Source organism: Protopterus annectens, chromosome 8.part0, assembly GCF_019279795.1.
Source record: "Protopterus annectens isolate FY-2018-M chromosome 8.part0, PAN1.0, whole genome shotgun sequence".
Taxonomy (NCBI): Eukaryota; Metazoa; Chordata; order Ceratodontiformes; family Protopteridae; genus Protopterus; species Protopterus annectens.
Genome location: NC_056741.1, coordinates 490,845,441 through 490,859,606, shown reverse-complemented (window position 1 = coordinate 490,859,606; position 14,166 = coordinate 490,845,441).

Sequence of the window (14,166 nt, the reverse complement as noted above, 5' to 3'; positions counted from 1 at the left end):
ATAGTCAGAAGTGTCACGTAGAAATTTTTTGACCTTTCTTTCCTTCAAAATGTTATCAAAATTTAATAGTTCAATGCTAAGTTTTGATAGTAAATCTGGAAAGAAGGGTTCCTGTTGGTAACTATTGCATTCCTCAATACTTTTTAACACTTGACTGGTTTCTTTATCAATAATTCTAGTATAATAATCTGATAGTGAGCTTACAAACTTCATGGAGCATTCCTGCTGAATGGAAGACCATTCACTAGTGAGACTATCATCTGGGTCTGCCACCAGTGGTTGAATTTTGACCCTGAGACCCCTTGGGCAAATGCCTTTAGTCAAATAAGCTTTTAGTAGTTTATGATGCCAAACACAGGATCTTAGGTTTTTCATGTTTTTATTAAGATCAGCAAATTGTTTTTCACATTTTTGTTTTGGGTTTAAAGAGTTAGTATTGTCAGGGTTCACCAAATTCTTGCCAATACCAAATGGTGCAAGATCATCCTTATCTGCTGATAAATCTGAAAGTATTTTATTAAGATCCATAATAATTCCTCTGATTCAAGAATATATGTATATATATAACCACGTCCTGTATATATTTCTAGTGATGATATGACAATAATGGCAATATATTAATAGTGCTGATTGCACTTATAACCACGTCATATACAGAACAATAATGGTGTTTAAATTATAACATAAAAATGAAAGGAATTATATTAAATGTTTGGCACACAAATCCCAAGCTTGAAAAAATGTTTAAATTATTTGTTTAATGGTCACAAAGGTTAAGAAATTTGTTAAGCCCATATATGTGTCCTATAATATAACTAAATGTAAAAATATTATAGTTGTTCTGTTCTGGAATGCACATGAAAATACGTGTCAACCGAAAATGACAACTACTAGATTAGCAATTCAAAATATGTTTGGATGAAGCAATGTAATATATGACTTTAGTAATCTTAAGGAGCCACAATACATGAAAGTAGAAAGCCCTAATTTCAATTTTATCTGGACAAGTATTCCAAAATTATGTATGCTCCAAATGGATCTACAATAAGGGCATCCACTTCAGATGGAAATACATAGACCTAATATACAAGAAGGTTACTTATTGTTCATTCAATATAGGCAGTATTTATTTCAAAAATTATTACCAATACTTTGAAGGATGTACCAATGCTGAATTATGATACTACAATTATGTAAAAAAATATTATAACTAAATAATCTATACTAAATAGATTCCTGTTGTTTGTTAAATATAACAATCAAAAAACATAAGTATGTCAATTGTCAGTATTGTGATGCACTCATACCAACCTAAACTTCAGACGGTCCTTTATATGGCTGAAATCCAAAAGATTCAAGCCCATTTAATTGACCATGAATAAACAGATTATATTAGAAAGAAACTATTCTGTGTTTAATGATATGGCACAATATGTTGTTTCATCTCAATACTGAGATGACAGGAGTATAAGGATAGATTATAATAAATGCTTATTTATTTAAACATGAATCATAATTCCAAAAAAGGAAAAAAATCCGTATCAACATCTAAATATTTTGAAACAATATACTCCTTTATATATTATGAAACTCCTTCCTGTACTAACTATTTCTTTTGATGACACCCAAAGAGAAAACTATAATATGCTTAATAACTGTTATGAACTGTTCATGTTACAAACAATGTAATGTCTGTTAACAGTCCAAAATCCAAAATCTAATATAAATGACAATTCCCTAAAGTTTTGCATAGACATTCACTGTTGTATAAGACACAACCCAATCTATTAAGAATTATCCAAAGTAAACATGAACTGTTACATATATGTTAAGGACAAAAAACAGTCACAAAATCAGTCAAATCAACATTCATCGCTTTATAGAAGTGAAAATGAATGTGCATGAGATATTAGGAGTAATCGTCGCAATTAAGTATCTTGCTGAGAACGTTACAGTCTCAATTCACAATGCGACCGTGACCCAAGCAAGAACAGTCATAAATAAAAGATTTGAATCATTCATTTCTTTTATATAAACCAATTTCGCACCATAGATAGAATGTCTGATGCAAAAAAGTTCCGACTCAGCACTTGATGTGTGCAGGCCCCTAGATAAATGGCCAACAAGTAATAACACTCCGTATCACATCACAACACCCATCACTTTGAAAAAAATTGTGTACTTGAACATTTTGAAAGTATTTATCATAGCTCCTCGTCGCAATTCTTTATCCTGCTAAGATGGTAACAGTCTCAATGTTGAGTGCGACAACTGCCCCAAACACTAATGTTTGTAAAAAAAGGATATATCTGATGCAAAAAAGTTCCGACTCAGCACTTGATGTGTGCAGGCCCCTTGATAAATGGCCAACAAGTAATAACACTCCGTATCACATCACAACACCCATCACTTTGAAAAAAATAAAAATTAAATGTACTTGAACATATTGAAAGTATTTGTAATGGCTCCTCGTCGCAATTCTTTATCCTACTAAGATGGTAACAGTCTCAATGTTGAATGCGACAACTGCCCCAAACACTAATGTTTGTGAAAAGAGAATTCTGTCGTTCTTTTTCTTTTCTTTATATATGCCAATTGCGCACCATAAATAGAGATGATTGATGAAAAAAAGGTTTCGACTCACCATCTGATATATGCAAACCCCTCAGAGAATGGCCAACAAGAAATAATAAACCATATTACCATGTCGCATTTGGCAGTCTTTGTGGAATTAACTGCAAATTGTACATCACCAGCTTCATAGAGTTAGAATTGTTAGTTATTGTTGTCATCCGGATTCAGAAACCAGTATTCAAGCTTGTATGGCATAATGTATCCATAGATCTAACAATTAGAGCTTACAAGGTGGAGCGTTTAATATTTTGCACCAACCGAAAGACGAAATACGCCGACACAGTCCACCATCATTCCCCCAGCAGGAAGTGAATATTCGTGTAGCAGAAAAAATGTCCCCTGCGCGTAAGGAGTTGCACGGCAACAGGAAGTATCAAATAAAGAAAATAAGCCAGCAACTGGTGGAAATTACGGTATGGTAGTTTATTAAGCTACCAAAGATGCATATAACTCACAAACATACCGGTTTCGGCCCAAATTCAATATGGCCTTCTTCAGTGTGTAAATTTAGAGTTCACTATGCAGTTCTTTAAATACACATCAGAAAACTCTGATTGGTTGAATGTAAAAATAAAGTAACAAGCTCATAAATATTAATCAATTGCAAACATACATACAAAAATCAATTACAGAAATATGTTAATCAAATAAAGCATATCAAAATGTCATGTCAAAACAGAATAATTATATATGTAATGTATGCAATATGATATAATATAGTATGTTAGATCAGATATATTTATAAATATTCATTCAAACCTGGACTAAATAGTGCACCAAGTTTGGTAATCCATTTCTTTTCTTTCATGTCAAGTTTTCTATGCCAACCACATTTGTTGGTTCTATCACCAATAATTTTATCAATAACTGTGAAATGAAATTTGGCATTATTATGTACAAGTGTGTGTTTGTATAATGCGTTGGATGATTTTTTACATCTAATGTCACTCAAATGTTCGGACACCCTTAGTTTAACTGATCGAGAGGTTTGCCCAACATAAAATGAGTGACAGGTACAGCTGGCCATATAGATGGCCCAATCAGTATTGCAATTGGCAAAGAATTGAATATACAGTAGCAAAGTCAGTTAAACTAAGGGTGTCCGAACATTTGAGTGACATTAGATGTAAAAAATCATCCAACGCATTATACAAACACACACTTGTACATAATAATGCTTGGCATAGAAAACTTGACATGAAAGAAAAGAAATGGATTACCAAACTTGGTGCACTATTTAGTCCAGGTTTGAATGAATATTTATAAATATATCTGATCTAACATACTATATTATATCATATTGCATACATTACATATATAATTATTCTGTTTTGACATGACATTTTGATATGCTTTATTTGATTAACATATTTCTGTATTTGATTTTTGTATGTATGTTTGCAATTGATTAATATTTATGAGCTCGTTACTTTATTTTTACATTCAACCAATCAGAGTTTTCTGATGTGTATTTAAAGAACTGCATAGTGAACTCTAAATTTACACACTGAAGAAGGCCATATTGAATTTGGGCCGAAACCGGTATGTTTGTGAGTTATATGCATCTTTGGTAGCTTAATAAACTACCATACCGTAATTTCCACCAGTTGCTGGCTTATTTTCTTTATTTGATACTTCCTGTTGCCGTGCAACTCCTTACGCGCAGGGGACATTTTTTCTGCTACACGAATATTCATTTCCTGCTGGGGGAATGATGGTGGACTGTGTCAGCGTATTTCGTCTTTCGGTTGGTGCAAAATATTAAACGCTCCACCTTGTAAGCTCTAATTGTTAGATCTATGGATACATTATGCCATACACGCTTGAATACTGGTTTCTGAATCCGGATGACAACAATAACTAACAATTCTAACTCTATGAAGCTGGTGATGTACAATTTGCAGTTAATTCCACAAAGACTGCCAAATGCGACATGGTAATATGGTTTATTATTTCTTGTTGGCCATTCTCTGAGGGGTTTGCATATATTAGATGGTGAGTCGAAACTTTTTTTCATCAATCATCTCTATTTATGGTGCGCAATTGGCATATATAAAGAAAAGAAAAAGAACGACATAATTCTCTTTTCACAAACATTAGTGTTTGGGGCAGTTGTCGCACTCAACATTGAGACTGTTACCATCTTAGTAGGATAAAGAATTGCGACGAGGAGCCATTACAAATACTTTTAACATGTTCAAGTACATTTAATTTTTATTTTCTTCAAAGTGAGGGACGTAGTGCTGTGATACGGAGTGTTATCATTTGTTGGCCATTTATCAAGGGGCCCGCACACATCATGTGCTGAGTCGGAACTTTTTTGTATCAGATATATCTTTTTTTATAAACCTTAGTGTTTGGGGCAGTTGTCGCACTCAACATTGAGACTGTTACCATCTTAGCAGGATAAAGAATTGCGACGAGGAGCCATGACAAATACTTTCAATATGTTCAAGTACATTTAATTTTTATTTTTTCAAAGTGATGGGTGTTGTGATGTGATACGGAGTGTTATTACTTGTTGGCCATTTATCAAGGGGCCTGCACACATCAAGTGCTGAGTCGGAACTTTTTTGCATCAGACATTCTATCTATGGTGCGAAATTGGTTTATATAAAAGAAATGAATGATTCAAATCTTTTATTCATGACTGTTTTTGCTTGGGGTCACGGTCGCATTGTGAATTGAGACTGTAACGTTCTCAGCAAGATACTTATTGCGACGAGTACTCTCAATATCTCACGCACATTCATTTTCACTTCTATAAAGCGACGAATGTTGATTTGACTTATTTTGTGACTGTTTTTTGTCCTTAACATATGTGTAACAGTTCATGTTTACTCTGGATAAATCTTAATAGATCGAGTTGTGTCTTATACAACAGTGAATGTCTATGCAAAACTTTAGGGAATTGTGATTTATATTAGATTTTGGATTTTGGACTGTTAACAGACATTACATTGTTTGTAACATGAACAGTTCATAACAGTTATTAAGCATATTATATTTTTCTCTTTGGGTGACATCAAAAGAAATAGTTAATACAGGAAGGAGTCTCATAATATATAAAGGAGTATATTGTTTCAAAATATTTAGGTGTTGATACGGACTTTTTTCCTTTTTTGGAATTATGGTTCATGTTTAAACAAAATAAGCATTTATTATAATCTATCCTTATATTCCTGTTATCTCAGTATTGAGATGAAACAACATATTGTGCCATATCATTAAACACAGAATAGTTTCTTTCTAATATAATCTGTGTATTCATGGTCAATTAAATGGGCTTGAATCTTTTGGAATTCAGCCATATAAAGGACCTTTTGAAGTTAAAGGTTGGTATGAGTGTATCACAATACTGACAAGTGACATACTTATGTTTTTGATTGTTATATTTAACAAACAACAGGAATTTATTTAGTATAGATTATTTAGTTATTTTTTACATAACTGTAGTATCATAATTCAGCATTGGTACATCCTTTAAAGTATTGGCAATAATTTTTGAAATAAATACTGTCTATATTGAACGAACAATAAGTAACCTTCTTGTATATTAGGTCTATGTATTTCCATCTGAAGTGGATGCCCTTATTGTAGATCTATTTGGAGCATACATAATTTTGGAATACTTGTTCAGGTAAAATTGAAATTAGGGCCTTCTACTTTCATGTATTGTGGCTCCTTAAGATTACTAAAGTCATATATTACATTGCTTCATCCAAACATATTTTGAATTGCTAATCTAGTAGTTGTCATTTTCGGTTGACACGTATTTTCATGTGCATTCCAGAACAGAACAACTATAATATTTTTACATTCAATTATATTATAGGACACATATATGGGCTTAACAAATTTCTTAACCTTTGTGACCATTAAACAAATAATTTAAACATTTTTTCAAGCTTGGGATTTGTGTGCCAAACATTTAATATAATTCCTTTCATTTTTATGTTATAATTTAAACACCATTATTGTTCTGTATATGACGTGGTTATAAGTGCAATCAGCACTATTAATATATTGCCATTATTGTCATATCATCACTAGAAATATATACAGGACGTGGTTATATATATACATATATTCTTGAATCAGAGGAATTATTATGGATCTTAATAAAATACTTTCAGATTTATCAGCAGATAAGGATGATCTTGCACCATTTGGTATTGGCAAGAATTTGGTGAACCCTGACAATACTAACTCTTTAAACCCAAAACAAAAATGTGAAAAACAATTTGCTGATCTTAATAAAAACATGAAAAACCTAAGATCCTGTGTTTGGCATCATAAACTACTAAAAGCTTATTTGACTAAAGGCATTTGCCCAAGGGGTCTCAGGGTCAAAATTCAACCACTGGTGGCAGACCCAGATGATAGTCTCACTAGTGAATGGTCTTCCATTCAGCAGGAATGCTCCATGAAGTTTGTAAGCTCACTATCAGATTATTATACTAGAATTATTGATAAAGAAACCAGTCAAGTGTTAAAAAGTATTGAGGAATGCAATAGTTACCAACAGGAACCCTTCTTTCCAGATTTACTATCAAAACTTAGCATTGAACTATTAAATTTTGATAACATTTTGAAGGAAAGAAAGGTCAAAAAATTTCTACGTGACACTTCTGACTATGAGAAGGGCCAGCCTTTCAAAATGTAAGACACGTCAGATTTCAGGAGGGACAAAACAAAATAAATATACACCTAATCCAAAAGGAAACATCCGCGTTCCATACTTAAGGGCGAGGAAGTAACAATGAATCAACCGACTATGACAACTCATCAGGCACAGATCACGGAGACACAGTCCACCATTGATTCCCCACTCCCAAAAGGAAAACTATATATCCCCTTTAGGGCACATGGAGGGAGGAGGGAGGGAGGAAGCACAAGAAAAATTACAAGCTTACAAAATCTGATGGAAATACTGACCAACAAATAAATAATGTATACAATATTTCAAATACTGTACTCACAGATGGCCAAATTTCATTGTTAAATAAAGGGTTATCTTTCATTCCAGGCTTTTGTGTCTGAGGACAATTTCACACAAGATTTATTTTCATTTTGTAGACTAATCAATTTGAAATTATTTTTCAGGATAGCAAAGATGTTGAACAGTCACAGACAGAATCATTTAAATATCATGCTTCACTGTTTACACCACCTATGCATCCAACTGTGAACTTATTTTTACATAGTGTACTTCATGAATTACATTTGCAGTACAATCACTGTTTACCAATGGCTAATAACATTACTGATGCTGAAAGGTCTTGTTTGGAACAACTAGTAAAGAATAAGGATCTGGTCATTATCAATGCAGACAAGGGAGGGGCAGTGGTGGTGTTAGATTGGATTCAGTATGATATGGAAGCACATAAACAATTAGATGATGTGCGATATTATACAAAAATGCCACTGGACCCTACTCCTGTATTTAAAAAAGAAATAGATGATTTCTTACATTTTGCTTATGATAATGATATTATATCAATGAAAACATTAAACCATTTAACTATCTCTGACCCCATTAAATCATACATCTATTTTCTACCAAAAATACACAAAGACCTCTTGCATCCACCTGGGAGGCCCATTGTATCGGGAATCGGTTCATTGACTGAGCCATTATCTGATTTTCTAACCATGCATTTGAAGCCTTTATTAAAACTGGTAAGGTCAAGAATACAGGACACTACTGAATTCTTGGGCATTATCAATGACATGCAGTTAGATCCAGATTGGATACTTTGCACATTAGATGTATGTTCCTTATACACCAACATTCCACATTGGGCTGGACTAGATGCAATTGAATTTTGGCTTCAACGATCAAACATGTACCAACCAGGATTTAATACTCTATTATTGAACCTAACTGAGCATGTGTTGACCAAAAATGTCTTTTCTATAATGATGAATGCTTCCTGCAGATCAGAGGAACAGCAATGGGGCTTCATTTGCCCCTATTTATGCTGATCTATTCATGGCTTATATGGAAGAAATTATGATATATGATGACACTCATAATTGGTTTTTACCTGACATTGACATCTGGCGAAGATATTTGGATGATTGCTGGATGGTATGGAGATCAGATGTTTCATCTCTTCAAGAATTTATGGATTATTTGAATGATAATAAGTGGGGGATACAATTTACCATTACACATGATCAAAAATCTATAACATTTTTGGATGTTTTGATCACAAGAAACATGGATAATACTTTAAAAACAGAAGTATTTAGAAAATTCCCCCAATACAACACTATACTCCATGCCTCCAGCTTTCATCCAAAACATATCGCCAGAAATATTCCCAAGTCTCAATTTATTAGAATCAGACGTAATTGTTCTGACAATATGAGTTTTGGTCACCATGCTCAGGATTTGTGTAATAGATTTCAGGATAGGGGTTATGAATCAGGATATGTTACAATGGCATATAGGCACGCCTCAGGTTTAAACAGATCAGACCTTTTGAAATATAAAAAGAAACCAGTCAAGACCAACACAGTGCGTTTTACAACCACATACGGGAGAAACACTAAGAACTTTATTCAGATTATAAGGGACAATTGGAACATATTAGATGCAGATGCTAAAATTAAGACTATCATTCCCAACAAATGTTCATTTTCCTTTCGTAAAGGAAAGAACTTGGCAGGGTATTTTAATCATTACAAGCATCACTTTGAATCCTCCTTAACACAGGCTTATCAAACAACTATTTTGGGGGATAAACTCATTGGCTCTTTTCCTTGTGGTCACTGTGTGAATTGTAAACATATGATAAAAACCAAAGAATTCACAAGCAGAAACAGTAGCAAAGTCTTTGATATTCAATTCTTTGCCAATTGCAATACTGATTGGGCCATCTATATGGCCAGCTGTACCTGTCACTCATTTTATGTTGGGCAAACCTCTCGATCAGTTAAACTAAGGGTGTCCGAACATTTGAGTGACATTAGATGTAAAAAATCATCCAACGCATTATACAAACACACACTTGTACATAATAATGCCAAATTTCATTTCACAGTTATTGATAAAATTATTGGTGATAGAACCAACAAATGTGGTTGGCATAGAAAACTTGACATGAAAGAAAAGAAATGGATTACCAAACTTGGTGCACTATTTAGTCCAGGTTTGAATGAATATTTATAAATATATCTGATCTAACATACTATATTATATCATATTGCATACATTACATATATAATTATTCTGTTTTGACATGACATTTTGATATGCTTTATTTGATTAACATATTTCTGTATTTGATTTTTGTATGTATGTTTGCAATTGATTAATATTTATGAGCTCGTTACTTTATTTTTACATTCAACCAATCAGAGTTTTCTGATGTGTATTTAAAGAACTGCATAGTGAACTCTAAATTTACACACTGAAGAAGGCCATATTGAATTTGGGCCGAAACCGGTATGTTTGTGAGTTATATGCATCTTTGGTAGCTTAATAAACTACCATACCGTAATTTCCACCAGTTGCTGGCTTATTTTCTTTTTTTTGACACCATACCCCATACCACCATAGTTAGTAAGCTTAAAGCACTGCAAATGGCTCCCTATATGACAATATAGATAGCCATCTGACTAAAACAACTCACATCACACAGAACAGGTAACAGGTGGCTTATTTCAGAGTATGAAACTGAAAGTCACCAGTGGTGTTGCCTGGGGCTCAGAACAAGGAACTTTTTTTGTTCAATATTTACTTTTCTGATATTCAGACCATGAACCAAGACATCTGGCTAAGTTTCCAGATGACTGCAAACTGAGAGAAATTTTAAGGTCATCCTCTAATGCCCAGGCTTTATAACAAGAACTTACATTCATAAATTCATTCACAACAAAAAAAGCCATACTATCTGATAAACAGAACTACTACCTTTGTCTACAACAAATATCCAATAAGGAACCTAAAAAATTTTGGACCACCATTAATAATCTATTATCCCTAGGCCAATCAATCACACCCAACCCACAGGACTCTAACGCTGATAACCCTATACAAATAGCTAATACATTTAACTCCTACTTCACAAATACTATACAAAACCTGGCTAGCCACCAATCTCCTGACACCTCAAATCTACATTCCTTCTCTGTTAATACACCACCCTCATTTCACTTCCATCCCATCCCTACATCATATATTTCTTCACTACTTCAAAAACTAAAACCCTCCTCACCCTCTGAAGACAAACTCCCTGCTGAGTTTCTACAAATAGGAGCCAAAGCTGTAGCTTATCTGATCTCTATTTTGATAAATAGATCCATCAATGAAGGAACTGTCCCTGATATCTGGAAAATATTCCACATCATCCCACTACACAAAGGGGGAAATTCTATTGATCTATCTAACTATCGTCCCATTGCTTTATTATCCCCTATTGCCAAAATCTTAGAAAAATGTATCCATAAACAACTCCTAAATCATCTTCTCCAAAACAACCTACTTGCTAGCTGTCAACATGGCTTCAGACCTTCCCACAGCACCACCACTGCTCTGCTCTCCTTCACAAACACCATTAACATTAACAATCTTTCTTCTGCACTATTCATTGACCTATCTAAAGCCTTTGACATGGTAAATCACAAAATGCTCCTCCACATTCTCAATTCTCTATCACTGGATCCTAACAGCTTAACTTGGTTTCAATCTTACCTTGAAAACCGTCAACAAGCAGTAGTCTGGAAAAACTCAATATCTGACCACCTTCCTATTTCCCTAGGTGTTCCACAAGGCTCCATCTTAGGTCCACTTCTTTTTTCCATCTTTATCAATGACCTTCAATCAGCTATCCCTTTTTCTAACTGTATTCAATATGCAGATGACTCCACTATTATCTGCACAGCTACCTCTCATGCTGAACTTCAGTCTCTTACACAAAAAGCCTTTAACACAGTTGAACATTGGTTTTCCTGATGCTGCCTCCTACTCAACCCTAAGAAAACAAAACTTCTACTCTGCTCCCCAACACATAACCAAATCCCCCTACATTTCTCGATCACTTCAAACAACAATACTAGTATTTCCCCTGAAACCACCACAAAACTACTAGGAATTACAATAGATAATAAACTCAGTTTTGAGAATCACATTAACTCTACTATAAAAAGTGTGAACAAAAAAAAAAGGAACCCTGTATAGAATTAAACCATTTCTTACCCCAGCTACTAGAATTACCCTAGCTAAGACCCATCTAATCTCTACTTTACACTATGCATGTCCTATTTATAACAACCTATCAAAAAAAAACTTAATAAACTAGTTATATCCTACAACAACATTGCTAGATTTGCTACCGGATCTCCTTTTAGAACCCACCACTGCATTAATCTAAGACAACTTGGCTGGCTCAAACTTCCTAATCAGATTAAACTTCAACAACTGCTAATAGCTCACAAAACCCTGTACCAACCCACCAAAACTCCAATACTCACCAGCCTCATTACCCCTTATTATAACCTGAAACATCTACGCTCCTCTAACAAATTTCTGATCAACATTACTACATCTAATAACTCTGCAGGAGATGGCTTATTCTCCAACTCAGTTGGGAAACACTGGAACAAATTACCCGCTGATATCACATCCCTGACTTCTCTTCCTATTTTCAAGAAGAATCTCAAATTGTACCTTAATATAAAATGGCTCTGCCCCTGTATTAACCCTGACTAGCTTGCTCTTCTGTCTCCTATCACCCTTTCCCTCTCCCCTTTCTCTACCCAATAACCCAATAAATGTTTTCTAAAGTTCCACAGCTACTCTTTAAGACAGGGAACTTACCCTTTGAACAAGTACTCAAAAGCTTCTTTTCTTTCCTCACTTCTTATGTGTATGCTTTGCCTCCCCTTCATAAAAGTAACTTTTTTAGCCCTATGAAAATAATCTAATCCTCTACTCATCCTATTATATCTCTGATACCTTTCCTATCTTTACTCCACCTCTTTCTTGCTTTATCCTTCTTTTATTCTAAGCTACCTTTAAAATATCGTTCTTCTGCTCATCAAAAAAAAAAAAAAGTATATATTTTATCTTTTTTAGTTTTTTTCTGTTTACTGATTTGACTGTCTTAACTTTTATGTAGACTTATTTTTTTTTACTATGTATTAAAAATTTGGAGCTTTTCTCCCCGGGCCTCTACTGAAAATGGGCATATATCCAGTTAGACTAGCCCAGTCAAAAAATGTAAAATAAAATGAAAAAAATTAAATAAATAAACACTTGTTGCATTTAAAATAGGCACAGGCTAAATGCTAAAAGTGCAATACTGTCTCATTTGCTAGACAACCCCTCCCCCAGCATACAACAGAGGCAATACTCCATTTTAAAATGAGAATGTGGTTAAATAACTTGGAACTCGGGTTGATCATTCCATCTCCTTTAAGCATCATGTAATGGCAGTAGTCAAGAAGTTCTTCTACCAAGTATTTTTTATTTTATTGTATTTGCCGTTTGTTTTCCAGGAAAGTCCATTGGGCCAAAAATGAACCCATTTTGAATAGAGGTCCAGGGAGAAAAGCTCTTAATACAGTTTTACAATGAAATCAACAGTATATCCAAATACAGTTTTTACAATAAATCAATAGTATGTCAATTATACATAGATTTCAAATAAAAAAAGTTGAGCAGTTTGAAAATTTGTACATTTTTGAGAATGAAAGGCAAAGGAACCACAAAGTGGATAGTAGTAACTTTTGAGAGAAGTGTCCTAACACAGTAGTCTTAGGGCATGAAAAATAACAGTATGCGACAATAATAAATGTATGACAGGAGTATAGCTTCATAAGACAGAAATTAGGTAAATAATTAAGATCGCAACCTTAAGGGGGGGAAGGTCTTATCACCTTTAAATAAGAGAGTAAAAAGAGAAAAAAAGGTGGATAGAAATAGTGGAGATTAATGTTGGATAACAAGTAGGATAGAGGAGGGTAGGGATGCAGTGAAGTATGATTAATCAACAAATGAATGTCACCCAGAACTAAGGAAGTCATTGTCCCCTTATACTCAATGTTGGTTAGGTCAACTATTGAATACAATGCCCCATTTGGAATGTACCTCACTAGACTTGTTAAACATTTGAAAAAAAAACAAGAACAAAAAAAAAAAAATGAAACAAAACAAAAAATGAGTTTCCCAACTAAAAAGATCACTGTCTTAACAAAAAGATAAGCTCCACAAATTGACCAAAACGAAAAGGAGAATCAAGCAGCAAACTAGCAACACCGGTATATTAACGTAAACCAAGTTTATTTAAAACAAGACACGTTTTCGTCCCCCTTAATAGAAAGACTTCATCAGAAAAACAAATAAAAAAGCCAGTTAGGGCTTTTTAAAAGTTCCACTCCTGTACAGTCAAACCTTTGAGCCAATCAACTAGTCACATTTAATAAAGTAAGGCTCAAAATTTAAAGAGCCAACAACGTGCAAATCATAATAAAATATCCATGTAAATATACACCAATTAAGTAAAAACTAATAAGTAAGTC